The sequence below is a fragment of the Piliocolobus tephrosceles genome, chromosome 12 (assembly GCF_002776525.5).
Source record: "Piliocolobus tephrosceles isolate RC106 chromosome 12, ASM277652v3, whole genome shotgun sequence".
Classification (NCBI taxonomy): domain Eukaryota; kingdom Metazoa; phylum Chordata; class Mammalia; order Primates; family Cercopithecidae; genus Piliocolobus; species Piliocolobus tephrosceles.
The window spans coordinates 50,629,611-50,644,432 of record NC_045445.1 but is presented as its reverse complement, the minus strand read 5'-3'; the positions used below and the strand labels follow the sequence as shown (position 1 = coordinate 50,644,432).

At 39.4% G+C, this 14,822-nt stretch overlaps 1 protein-coding gene and 1 pseudogene across 2 annotated transcripts in view; both read right to left on the bottom strand.

Annotated features, from left to right (window-relative positions):
• The window catches only part of LOC111535976 (ras-related protein Rab-40A-like), a 29,865-nt gene extending 17,286 nt beyond the window's left edge, over positions 1 to 12,579 (bottom strand). The window contains exons 1-2 of the mRNA XM_023202216.1: positions 12,481 to 12,579; positions 2,465 to 2,616 (exon numbers count right to left, since the gene is read on the bottom strand). The gene's annotated coding sequence lies outside the window, so the exon portion shown is untranslated. The remainder of the gene's footprint in view (positions 1 to 2,464; positions 2,617 to 12,480) is intronic.
• Positions 10,470 to 11,689, bottom strand: LOC111535975 (annotated as a pseudogene). Its single transcript, XR_002729619.2, has one exon. The product of XR_002729619.2 is annotated as a prohibitin-2 pseudogene (transcript).
• Positions 12,580 to 14,822: the final 2,243 nt, after the last annotated feature.

Here is a 14,822-nt window from a genome sequence, read left to right as displayed (position 1 = left end):
TTACCCCCATTATTCTCTGTATGCATGCATCATAACGTACATTCATTGCATGTGAGTCTAATATATTGAGACATTCAAGATTTGCCAGACAGCATGAAATGAGTTATTAAATGATTCCAAGTTCAAACTAAACTCTGACTCTCAAGTCACCATCCCTAACCATTGGGATATATAATCTTTTTCTCAATAAGTCCTGTGTCCAGCTCAGGGAAAGTTCTAGACAAGGACAGATCTGGCATTCAGTCCCCAGGTCTCCTGATTTCAGTCTGTTGTACAGAATACTCATCTTTATGCTCTTTTATTCTGTACTGTCTCCTTTCTGGGGTTCAAACAAAGGTTCCTATTCCAGTGTCACAATGGAAGGTAAAAAGGAAGAGAAGAACACACCAAATAAAAAGTAACAAAGTGATTATTTGATCCCAAACTTCCACCATTCTCAGGTATCTCATCCACAAAGAAATGTCACCAAAGGTGTTCTATAACATATGAGTATGTATGTTTCCTTTCCCAATGTTTCAAATTTAAATGATCTCTGTAGGAGGTTTATGTTTAAGTCTTTTGAGGAAGGGAAAACCGAGGGGAGACCAAATATATATTCACTGAAGTATTATGTATCAGATGGTTTCTTTAGTTTTGCTCATTTCTCCTTATAACACTCCTGTGAGGTAAAATCAATATGCTAGTTTTATTGATGAGCAAGGTAAGGTTCACTAAGTGTAACTCACTACCATAGCATCATACAACAGAAAAGAGTGAGTATTCTTCCCTCATCCCAACTTCATCACATTGCATAGTACAGAGATGGCATCTAACGTCCTACATAATATAGATGAGTGTGTGTGGTTCCCTTACATTCCCAAATACTCACTAAAATATAGTGATGCTATCCAGATTATGAAACAACATCCCTGTTAAAGATCAGAAGAGTTGAGATGGGAAGGAAGCAAACACTGGCACTGTCAATGACACACCAAATACCGTGCCAGCATCTTGACAAAGATCTCCCCCTTGAACACGTCATAATGCTTTCTTGAGTGTAAGGATCAGGTATATGTGTGTTTGTGGTGAAACATGCAAAACAATACTATGTTTTGTTTAGGGAAGCTTTCATATGGAATAAAAGGATAAAGTCACATTTGGGAATTATAATCATTGCTTTCTGGATGCTGATTATCTATAGCAGACAAGGAAGGAGATACAATTAGGGAGGAGTAAAGTTTTTCCTAAGCTGGACTGATTTCATAGTTCTCTCTGTTTTTTATTTGAAACATTTCACAAGTAGCAGAGGTTTTAGGGGATATAGTTTTATCATAAATACAGATATTCCCTGTTGATGTTTTGACTTATAATTTTTCAATTTTATGATAGTGTGAAAGTGGTACACATTCAGTAGAAACTATACTTCAAGTTTTAAATTTTGATCTTTTCCTGGGCTAGAAAAATGCAGTATTATACTCTCTTGTGATGCTGGTTAGGGAGCAGCAGTGAGCTACAGCTCCCAGTCAGCCATGCAATCACGAGGATAAACAACTGAGACTCTACAGTGTACAGTGTTGCCAGCATTCTTTAATATTGTTTTGTGTTTTCACATCCCATCTTGTCTACAAATGCCCATTTTTGACCTACAATTATTTTCAACTTACAATGAGTTTATCAGGATGTAACTCCCATAGTAAGTCAAGCATGGGGTATGGAATATGTACAATCCATACTCTCACCTTAGCAAATGTTTAATATTGAGTCAAATGCAGAGGTTAAAAATATCAAGAGCCAGCAATTCCATCATAATTAAAATTAACATGGTACTAGATCTTTCTAATGATTTTTTATACATGGATATATGCACATGTACTGTACATGCATTACAAATGCAATCATAAAGCTATTATAATTATATGTACAGTACAGTAGCCTGAGTTTTTTGTTGTTATTTTCAGTTTTGCTTTTATCTTAAGTACTAACATGTGGATGAAACATTCTGTGTACATGACAAGGTATAAGATATAATCTAACTTTGCTTTTTAATGAACACTTTACAGCTGGCCCAGACCCAATTCCTTAACAATGCATTTGATTAGAAATGCCATACTTGTAGCATCTTAAATGATGTTATATGCCTGGGTCTACTCAAGAGCTTTCTTTAGACTTCTTTAACCTGCATGTCAACCATTCTGTCCAAAACTTATGAAATTATACGCTCAGAGAACATTGTACTACCTGGCAAAGTAATCCCCACTTTTTCATTCAGTCTTTGTATGCGTGATAGGAATAATAATAAAAGACATAAATGGTTACAGGGCACACAGTAGATAAATTGGTTGATATAGATCATGCAACCAGCAAGTAATGGTTCCCAGGGTCAAATCCCAGTCCTTCTCACCCAAAAGCCCCCTCCCCAATCACTGTTTCTATACTGAATGTCCTTCTGTGTTAGAACAGAGGCCAACAGAGGGAAGAGACTCACCTCAAAAAACACAGTCAATTGATGGGTCAAGTAACTGGGGTACAAATCTGATGACTCCTGTCTTCTGTCTAGCTGACTCATTATTATTCTTTGCTCTTCTGTACTATTTCTTCCTCCCATGGCTCAATAAGAACTCCTTCACCCACGCCACACTAGAAAGAAAAAATAAAAGAGCAGAAAGTACATGGAATCAAAGGAATGATAAGATAAAACCAGCATTCATTTCTTGCTACTATATTTCTAAATGCTCTCTGTTTCAAATCTTCTATTTCACAGGGCACAATTATTTTCTCTTGGAACCAACAATCTTTCTTTGGAGAATGTACCCCAAAGATACAATTCGAAAAGACAAAAAGGCAGAAGCACAAGGTCATTCTTAGCAGAACAAATTGTAACAGCAGAAGACTAGAAATAAGACAGATGTCCACCAATAAAAGATTGATTGAATAATCTGAGGTGCATCTACATCCTAGATTTCGATGCCAGTATAAACAAGCAAGGAAGACTCCCTCTCTCTACTGCTATGTAGTTATTTCCAGGATATACCATTAAGTGAATAAAGCAAAGTGCAGAAAAATGTGTAGAGCTGCTGTTGTCCCATAGCATAGCCACTGGCCACTCATGGCTATTTAAGTTAACTAAATTTAAATGGAATTTTAAATTCACTTCCACAGTCACACTTACCACATTTTAGGTGTTTAATAGTCATAGGTATCTAGTGGCTATGTTGGACAGTTTAGACATAGAATATTTTCACCTTTGTGAAATTCTATTGGACTCTACCAGTGTAGAATATGCCACCTTATATGTGTGAAATAGGAGAAAACTAATAGAAACATTCTATTTGCTTATATTTTAAAAATTGGAAAGTTTTAATGAAAATTGATTTAAAAAATCATTACCTATAAAAAGAAGGAAAAACGGCCCAGGATGGAAGCCAATAATGTCTTTTCTCTTAAAAATATAATATATATATACTGGCTCCACGCACTGGAAAGGTGAGAAACATGATAGACCCAGTAGCAATGAGCAACTCTAGTGCCCGTATTGAATCCACTTAAAACACATCACACTGAAAGGAACTAGGTTATCTTAGACAAATGGCTGAGTCTAGGTCTGTGTAGCCATTCTACTAGATGAATCTGGACCAAACTATCATACCAGAGTATGTCAAAAAGGCTCAGAAGCCAAGCTTAAGGGGCTCTCGCTGGACAAAGATGAAGCAATTTGAACATTAAATAAAATAATGACTACTATAGATTAAAACACGTTAAATATAAAAACTTCTACAGCTCATGATGACACTCTAAAAGAAAAATAAAATAAAACAAACAATATCAACTCATTGCTTGCCTTTGGAGAACCCTAGGGAAACAACTCATTGTTTTGAAAAGTGGAAATATTGCAAAAGAATTAGGCATTCATCCAACCCTTTCTATACATACTACTCCTCAGTGTAACCTAATGGTTTATGAAAGGAAGTTTAGTTAATAGAATAATTCCAGCTAATAAAGTAGAGAAAATTACAGAATTAGAATATCATCCTTTTATGACGTTTAATGATACAGAACCAAGCAACAATCCTTAGAGGCTGCAGAAAAATCGAGGTGAAAAAGGGATGGGAAATTTTATAATGGATGGATCAGCTTAACGATACTTGAACATAGTAATTAATCTTTTTTTTTTTTTTTTTTTTTTATTATACTTTAAGTTCTAGGGTACATGTGCATAACTTAACATCACAAGAGGAGAGACACTTAGACACAATGAACCCCTTGTGTAACACTATAGGAATAAACACCACCACATATGAAGTACTTCTGACCAAAACAAATCTAAATTGAATCAAGCCTCTGAATCTAACACCAATTTTTTTAAAAAAATTTATTATACTTTTAAGTTCTGGGATACATGTGCAGAATGTACAGGTTTGTTACATAGGTATACACGTGCCATGGTGGTTTGCTGCACCCATTAACCTGTCATCTATATTAGATATTTCTCCTACTGGTAATATAAAAAGAAAAAAATACTTGGAATTTAATTTGGAAAACCTTTCTTCTGTAGCCAGTCCACCTCCATGTGCTTGATGCAGTTGACACTTCTTACCCTACAGAAGATTATTCAGCCTATCAGCCAATCTAGAAAATAAAATCATCAGGATCCATGTTTGGTGGTATAGGAACTATTAAGTTTATATTGGAACATTTTGTAAAACATGTTAAAATTAAGTTAAAATGAATGTGGCTTGAAATTAGGATTGTAAGATTTTGGATTTCAACTCAGTTTCCACAGAGAAGTTTGATTGACCTAAATTTTAAATATGTTAGGAACAAGCCTCTGCTGCACATCATTATATTCAAAGTTCTCTGTAGCTTCAGTTGTGAAAACAAATGGACAAATGGGTATATATATTTAAAACATGTCTTTGGGATAAAAAGGCATTTTGAGTTCTTGGTTTTCAGGATGTTCCTTCTGGTATTCTCCAAATACATGCTTCTATAATATTATAAAGATGTCATTAACCTGCTAAAATGGGAATGTATTTGTCTATAGCTACAAGGTGAAAAGTGTTATGAATAATAATTTTAAGATGACAGATATTAAATAGTTCTATTATTGATAATAAGATTTTTTTAAAAAAGAAAATATATGTCCACCCAAAAGAATGAACATGAACACTCATAACACCATCATTCATGTCAAAAACTGGAAAATACACAAATCTCCATAACAGATAAATATAGTGTGAAATATCCAAATAATATAATACTTTCCACAAATGAGAATAAGCAATCTATAATATAGACCACAATAAATATTAATTTCACATACATTATGTTGACTGAAAGAAGCGAGACATAAAAGAGCACATGCTGTATGATTCCAAGAATTTCTCTTCTAACCTCCCAATAGAGATTGGGGCAGGAGAGGAATATCAACAACTCATTTCCTTTTATTTTAAGGTACTTAGTGTCTTTTTATGTTATCTGTAGCTTAACCTCAGATAAGTGAAACAACTTTCTTCTGAGCCCTTGAAAAGTGATTAACTACACATAAGATGAAAAGCGAATAGTATATCTGATGGCAATGTGGTGTGAGAGATTTGGGCAAGAATCCTAAATGGATGCTCAGTCTGCACCAAATCACACAGCAGTCACTGAGTCACCAAGGTAACCATTCTGGCCAACGAAAGCTGAGAAAAAACAAACACCACTACCCCGAGCTTGTTCCTAATATGTACCAGGAACTAAATAGGATTGACATGATGCACAGTAATTAACCTCAAGTAGTCCTTACAATAAAAATTCCTGACAGCTTCAGTGACATACAAATGTATACATACTCACATACATGCATGCTTGCTCACCCTCTCACCACTCCAAATCCCAGGAATTTATTGAGGTTGATTTACTGGTGGGTAAAAAAGTAAATCTAGCCAGGCATGGTGGCTTGTGCCTATAATCCCATCTAATCAGATGGCTGAGGTAAGAGGATTGCTTGAGGTCAGGAGTGTGAGAGAAGTCTGAACAACATAGCAAAATGTTGCCTCTGAAAAATGTTTTTAAGTTTAGCTGAGCATGGTGGCACACACCTGTAATGAGTTACTCAGGAGGCTGAGGTGGGAGAATTGCTTGAGCCCGGGAGTTCAAGGCTGCAGTGAGCTATGATTGCACCACTGCACTCCAGCCTGAGCCACACATTGCAACAAAATCATTTCTGACCACACATATAAAGTTGAAAGCTACTAAACTATGTTCTTTTGGTGTGATTTCTGAAGATGACCTGTAGAATTATCTCTGGAACATTTTCTTCCATAGTTTCAATATATCGCCAATGACTTGTAAAAGCAGATACGGAAATACAGGTAAACACAGATTAAGGATCAAATACATTTTCCATCCTAGAGTAAGCTGTACTTTCAACCAAAAAAATCCCTCACTGATGTTAAACACTTGGTTGCTGATAGTACTGTGAAAATATAGTAATTAGCAATTGTGTTTAATAAATCCATGTATGGCATCATCAAAAGTATGAAATATTTATGAATAATCTGTCCACAGATGTGCAGTGCCTGTACACTGAACACCACACATCATTGCTGAGAGAATTAAAGAAGACCTAAATAAGTGGAGGACATACCATGTTCATGGGTCACAAACAATACTGAGAAGATTCAGTATTGTTAAGATGTCAATTCTTCCAAAACTGATCTATAGATTCAGAGCAATTCAAATAGAAATCCTATAAAAAAATTTTTTAAAGAAACCGACAGGCTGATTCTAACTTTCATATGGACACGTAAAAGACCTAGACTACAGTATTAGTCTGTTCCCATATTGCTAAAAACAAACACATGAAACTGGGTCATTTATTTTTTTAAAAAGGCGTTTTCGTGGCTCATGGTTCTGCAGGCTGTATAGGAATCATAGTGGCATCTGCTTCTGTAGAAGTCTCAGGGAGCTTTAACTCATGGCGAAAGGTAAAGCAGGAGCAGACGTTTTACATGGCAGGGAAGGTGTTACACACTTTCAAACAACCAGATCTTATGAGAATTCTATTATGAGAACACCACCAAAGGGGGAAATCCACCCCCACGACCCAATCACCTCCCACCAGGCCTCATATCCAACATTGGGGATTACAATGTGACATGAAATTTGGGTGGGGACACAGTTCCAAACCGTATCAACTATGAAGTACAACTGTGATAAAGAACAAAATCAGAAGACAAACACTATGTGATTTCAACACTCCTTAGTAATTCAGACAGTGTGTTATTGGCATCAAGATGGATTAGTAGGTAAAAGGAACAGAATAAAGAGTCCAGATATAGACCCACAAGTATATGGACAACTGAGTTTTGACAAAGATGCAATGGTGATTCAGTGGAGAAAGGATTGTCGTTTCAACAAATGGTGCTGGGACAAGTGAATATTGACATGTACAAATATAAACTGTGACCCAGATATCACACTGTATACAAAAGTCTATTCAAAATGGACCTGAGATCTAGATATAAAACTTGAAGCTATAAAACTTCTAGCAGAAAAAAAAAAAAAAAAAAAAAACAGGAGAAAAAATCTTTGTGACAATGGGTCAGGTGAAGATTTCATAGATGAGACACCAAAACTACAATCTATAAGCAAAGAAATTGAAAAATTGGACTTTCTCAAAGTTAAAAACTTTAGCTTTCCAACTACATGGTTGAAAAAAAATGACAAGTAAGTTGCTGACTGGGATAAAATGTTTGAAAATTATATATCTAATAAGGGACTCATATCCAGAATATGTTGAAAATCTTAGTAAGAAGAAAACAGGCACACCAGTAAAGAAACAGGCAAAAGATTTGAATAGACATCCCACTAAAGAAGACATACAAATGTCATGTAAGCACATGAAATGATGCTCAACCTCACTCACTGTAAGGGAAATGTAAATGAAAACTACAATGAAAAATGGTATAAACACTTGGAAACAGGCAGTTTCTTACAATGTTAATCTTACATCTACCATATGATCCAGCCATTGCACTCCTAAGTATTTATTAATGAGAAAGAAAGCCTATTTCCATGGAAAGACTTAGTCACACATATTCATAACAGCTTTGTTTACAAGAGATCCAAATTGGAAATAATTCAAATATCCAACAACAGGTGAATGGATAAAAAATTGTGATCTAGCCATATACTGGAATACTATTCAGCAGGAAAAAGAATGAACTATTGATATGTGCAACAAAATGGATACATCTAAAAATAAATTGGTGAATGAAAGAAGCCAAACCAAAAATCAAACACAAACACAGAAAATCATTTCTATGATTGCATTTAAATAAATGTCTAGGATGTAAAACTTAATCTATAGTGACAAAGTATTGTGTTTGTCTGGGGGCAGGGCAATAGGAGGGATAGAGAGTCCTAGTAGTACAGAACTGAAAATCTTATGTCCTGGGAAACAATGATAATAATATTTAGGCCTACCTGGTTATTTTAGGGGACATGGCTGGGTATCATTGTAATACAGCAAATTATATGGAAATTATTATTTTTCAAAATATGGAACTTTTGTATCTGACATTTTGACAGTTTTAACTAATACTTTGTACATTTCTGCCTTCTTAAAAAATTTATTATAGAATGGATAATAACGTGGTTACCACTGAAAAATGCATATTACAATCTCCAGTTGCTTGGAAGACCTTCTGACCTACTGTGTATTTCAACGCCCATCTGAGAGATACATGGGAATCACCGATGATTATTTATACAGGCAGAAAACATGTAAATTTATTTCAAATACATGTTAAACATCAAGTTGCTTCCCCAAATGAATTATTCATTGCTTTGTGACAACGAAAGGCATTTATAACATGGGCCTCAAGGGCCGCTACAAAGCACATAGCTGCTGATGGAAGGAAATTCCACCTGCTAAACCTCTTCTCCAAAAATGGGATCAAAGGAGTTTCTCTACTTTTAGACTATTTTATAATCCTCACAGAGCTATTCCACAACATGCTTTTGTTAGGATCTATTAACTCACTTGTGCCAGGCATCATATCCCACCAGGGATGGAAGTCTTGGGGGTGTCCTTAGGACTGCTGCCCTTCAAATCTGAAGCAGAAGCTTCAGCAGCCATCAAGACCCAGATCCTCAAAGCCCATCTCCTTCATACACCAGTTATGAGTTCAATAACCTGATGAAGATCTACACAGGGACAGAGAGAATCCAGCAATCCCTGTGCTTTCTTAGAGTAACAGTGTGCCAGGAACCATGCTAGGCACTGGGTCAGTGACCAGGGACACTGATACAATTGGGTAGTGATCATTACAACCAGAAGATACAATGGGTTTCTCACCAGGGCCTTTTCTTCTCCTTTCCTCATCTATCTCCTAACAACAAATCTGTAAAGGACTAAGAAGAGGCCTGAATTCACACAGGCATTCCTGATCGTGCAGTAACCACAGGGCTATGGGCTTGCACCTGTGTTATCACTGCAGCTTGCAGCAATCCTGTGGGTGAGCATAATTATCCCCATTTTGCAGAGAGGATGCTAGGTTCAGAGAGTCCTTACCTGTCTCATCCTCCCACATCCCACCTTTACATAGAAAGTAGCTCCAGAACACCAGGAGCAGGACACCCCACTCACTGGGGCCAGAAGGGTCCCAGCTCTCTCCCTCATGAAACAGTGAGAGCAACTTGTTTCAAAGTGGGAGTAAGGGGACTTAGATCTGAGATTCCTTCGTCTCCCCACATCCCGAGGCACTTCAGCTCCCACTGTGGGACACTCACACCCTCAACTGAGTTCCAAACACCTGAAGGCGGGACCCTGCTATTCTCTCCAGCCCACAGGGGTCTCTATTAAAAAGTCATCAAGGTCACAGTAATGACTTCTGGTTTCTGTGGCAACCGTGGTGCTCAGGCTTGTCCTCCACATCAGACATGCTTCTGCACAGCCCTCTGTCCCCTTGCCTTCCTCAAAAAAAAAAACAAAAACAAAGACAAAACAAAACTTCACTCTTCCCCTCTTCAGACCACCTCCTTAGAAAGCTTACTAATTAGAGGAACTAGCCTCAGACAAGGGCGATTTGTGGAATTCTACCCAGCTTGGTGAAACAAAGCATCTCCCCATCGGCAGGAATATTGCCTGCTTTAAAAGTGACAGTAGTTGAGTACCATCACTACACAGAGACGCAGGGAGGTATCCTAGGGCTCCTGGTGATGAGCTAACCCTCTGAGGATGATGTGTAAAACTTACACAACATGCTAAGCAGTTAGCTATCTGTGGCAGAAGACTAAGAGACTGTCTATAATCATGTGTGTAAATGATGTAGGAACACCAAGAAATGTCATTTAAGATATCTCAGTTATTTCAGGGTGGCAGGCCTATCATAATGTAATCATTTAGTAGGCAGAAATCTAGTCAACTGAAACATACATTGGCTCATTTTGGGGAATTCTTATCCACCATTCTTTTTTTTTTTTTTTTTTTTTTTTTTTTTAGTAATAAAAATTTTTTGAGAATTCCTGGGTTGGTGGTTATCTCCTCCCAGCCTTGAGGGAGGGAACAACACTGTAGGAAATCACTGAGAAATCACACACTGTCCCAACAGCCCCAGTTAACACAGGGAGGAGGAAAGTAATTCCCCAGGAAAGGGGCTGGTCTTCAGTCTTCCTTAATCCAAGAGGGGTTCAGGGGACCGGTGTGGGGGACCATCGCATGATACTGGGTTGGGGTAGGGCTGTGCTGGACCCCTGGCTGGCTCCTCAAAAACTGGAGAAGCAAATCCACTTCCTCTGGGGGTGGAGTTCTTGGTGACAAGGCTCATTTCTTACCCTTGATGAGGCTGTCACTTCCTCTGGTGAAACTTTCATCCTGTAGGTTCAGCATGAGGTTGTCAGCCGTGAGATAAATACGATTCTGTGATGTGGCGATCGTCTTGGAGATGTTCTGGGCTGCTCGGATCTTACGAAGTTTGATGTAGCCAGGGTTCTTGCTCAGTGCTTCCCCAAGCATGCTGGCAGCCTTGGCCTCACCCTCGGCCTGCACAATTTTCTGCCGCTGTTCCTGTTTCACTTTTTCTACCAAGAATTGGGCCCAATGGGCCTCCTGCTGGGCCACTTGTTTGGCTTCTACAGCAGCTGTGTACTCTCTGCTACAGCTCAGCTCTGTGATGGCCACATCATCCAGGAAAAGGCTGAAGTCCTTGGCCCTCTCTGTCAGCTCCCGGCAGGTCAACAGGGATACCCAGGCCCTCTGGGTGATCAGCTGTGAGGCATTGAACTTGGCCACCACACTCTTGAGCACCTCGTTGACAATGGACGGCAACACTCATTCCTCGTAGTCCAGCTCTAGGCGCTGGTACATGCTAGGAAGCTCCTGAGCATTGAGTCGAGACAGCACTTGCAGGGAGATATTCACCATCTGTAGGTCTTTGGAGCCTATAGGGAAGGAGATTTTTCGAGATCTGGCCCGAATGTCATAGATAATGGGGTACTGAAACCAGGGGATCCTGAAGTGAAGGCCCTCGACCAGGATAGTATCCTGCTGCACTCCACCGATCCAATTGAAGAAGATGGCTCTGTGCCCACCTTCCACAGTGAACACGGATTCACAGACACCGTAGGCCATGGCGCTGGTCCCCAGCAACAGCTTCAGTGCTGTGCCCATGCCCCGGGGCCCGGCAGACAGCCGTCCCGCCAAGTCCTTCAAGTTCTGGGCCATGTCTGATCTTGAGGCCGGTGGCACTGGAGGTCAGAAGTGGGTGCTGGCCCGCCTCTACCCCGCTTCAGCTTAGGTACTGCTTGTCCACCATTCTTAATATTTTCTTCCATGTGGAGAGACATTGATACCCAAAACACTTCTGGCCTCTTGATACACTCACTCCTCTATCACAGGAATGTCCCATCTAATTGGTGAGTTTGGAAGGAGAAACAGGTTGCACAGCCCAGGTCCTCTCCCTTTAAAACTCTTGGTTGTAACCTTCACTTAACCAAGTGTATGTTCTGCTCTGCCCTCAGGGGTAGGGCTTACAATAGGTCCACAGCTCTACTCTCCTGTGTCTCGCTTGCTCCCCAACTATTCCTACAGTCTTGCTTTGCAATGCTTGGATCTTTAAGGGGCCCCCAAAATGCCCTCCAGCTCCAAGTCTGAGTTGTACACCAACTGAGAAATACGACAAAAGAATAAGAAGAACAATAAATTGACTTTATTCCTTATAAAGGAGATACTGGAGAATGTGACATAGATTTGCTGGCACATGGGTTTCCTATGAACAAACCCCAGAATTGGACAGACTTATCCAGTGATACATTGGGACCATCACAAAAAAACAAGGTCTGCATTGCATATCTACCTGCTTGCTGTCTGCTGAAGGAGCCCTGTCTGTGTACCTAAGGAAAGTGACTTCCTTTTTAAGGGCTATCCCTGTAGCAGGAGAAAATCTTTCAGTACACCTTCTTAGAGAAACACTTCTCAAAGTCAATAAATATACCTTGTACTCCTTGCATACTCACCAAGCAACCTGCAGAAGATACAGCTTTCCATATGGCTCAAGGAACAGTTTATATCAACATTCTCTCAATTTCTTAACGCAAGTGATTGCATCGGAGGCTTATCCTATAGAGAGAGAGATTGGAATTATGTTCTAAATTGCAAGAATAGGTAGAAAAGCATATTTTATGAAAACCTCCCTTGAAAATCCCATCAAAAAGGAATTAATGGTATGTTCAGAAATATATACCCACACATAAACTAACACATGGACTATAGTCAAAATTATAACAAATCCCCCCCAAGCCTTCATGATATGTGATCTGAGAGCAGCTCACAGAAAATGAAGAAAAGGTCACCAAAACCATAAGGTTTTAGATAACCACTTGTGCTTAACAAAATGTCCCCAAACAATAGCTATTTATTATCTCTCAGGATTCTATGAATTGACTGGGCTTTGCTGGGTGTTTTCTATTCTATGTGGTGTCTGTCACCTGGGCCTGCAGTCATCAGCATGCTACACTTGCCTGGGACATCCAAGAGAGCTCACTCACATGGATGGCGAATGGTGCTGGCATCTGCTGGGAGCTCAGCTGGGGCTGTTGCATGAAGCACCTTGGTTCAACACAGAGTCCTCCGTGAGTAGGGCTGTCAAAAAAACAGAATATACTCAGTCAAATTTGAATTCCAGATAAACAATGAATAATTTTTTAGTGTAAATGTGATGGTTACTTTATGTGTCAACTTGGCTGGGCCACATTGTTCAAGTATCTCAACATTATTCTGCATGTTCCTGCAAGGGTGTTTTTGGATGGGATCAACATTTAAATTGGTGGACTTTGAGAAAAGCAGATTGCCCTCTATGATGTGAGTGGGCCTCATCCAATCAGATGGAGGCCTGAATAGAGCAAAAATCTCACCTCTTCTAAGCAAGAAAAAATTCTACTAGCAGATAGCCTTCAGACTTGAACTGCAACATTGGATATTCTCTAGTCCCCAGTCTGCCAACCCGCTCTGCAGATTTTGGACTTTCAGCCTCCATAGTCATGTGAGCCAATTCTTGAAAATTAATCTCTCTCTCTCACCATGTACATGTGTGTGTGTGTGTGTGTGTGTGTGTGTGTGTGTGTACACACATTACATTGGTTCTGTTTCTGTGAATGTGACATGCAATTTTTATTTGAATACAACTGGGCATTTTGTATTTTTATTTGCTAAATCTGGAAACCTTAGAAGAAGAGCCTCTGAATATGTAAGTTTAATGACCATCTGAGATGACCTTCCCAATAAGTCAGGGCAGGTGGTGCGACAATGAGCAGATCAGATTAAAAAAAAAAAAAAAAGCTGGTAATACCTACGTTGATGAAATAAAGGAGAAACAGACTTTCATATACACTATTGGTGCCACATCGAGGTATCCATTTTCTGAGGCCCATATTATTACAGCCGAATGACTTGAATGGCCTTTGTACAGAAGTCCTATTTCTACCAACAAGGGGGTTTCAACTGAGGGTTTAGAAAAGGCTCATCAAGGCGACTCTGATGTGCATGCTGGTTAAGGGGCCCATGCTGTCGCAGGGGCAGGTCAAACTCACATGAATTTCTGCTCCAAAGAGGAAAGATAACTTCTACTTATGGAGCAGAGTGTTTAGAGGGGCCCAGCTCCAGGTTCTTTATGTTAGTGTCTGGATTCAATCTCATGACAGCCCTGCCAGTGAGGTACTAGTATCCTTTCTTCTTCACAGATGTCTGTGACTACAAAGCACATGCTCCTAACCACAGAGCTGGATGGAAAAGAGGTTGCTCAGCAGGTCCACTGCCAGAATGTGCCAGTCTAGGCACCTTGAGTCGCTGGTGGCAGATCTTTAGCATTAGGACATATATTGTTAAGGAGTTTAATATCTGTTCTCCTTGTGTTTACCCTCTGTATTAGTCCGTTTTCACACTGCTATGAAGAACTTCCCTAAGACTAGGTAATTTAAAGGAAAAAGGTTTAATTAACTCACAGTTACACATGGCTGGGTGGATGTGCGGGGGGCCATAGGAAACTTACAATCATGGAGATATGTTAAAGAGAAGCAAGTACCTTCTTCACAAAGCGGCAAGAAAAGAGAGTGTGTGAAGAGGAAAGTGCCAAACACTTACAAAACCATCAGATCATGTGAGAACTCACTCACTATCATCAGAACAGCATGGGGGGAACCACCCCCATGATCCAATCACCTCCCACCACATTCCTCCCTCAACACCTGGGGATTACAATTCAAGACGAGACTTGGATGGGGACACAAAGCCAAACCATATCACCCTCCCTGCATTTCCAGGAAAAAAAAAAAAAACTTGGGCCTGTTTCGCCCTGTCTCAG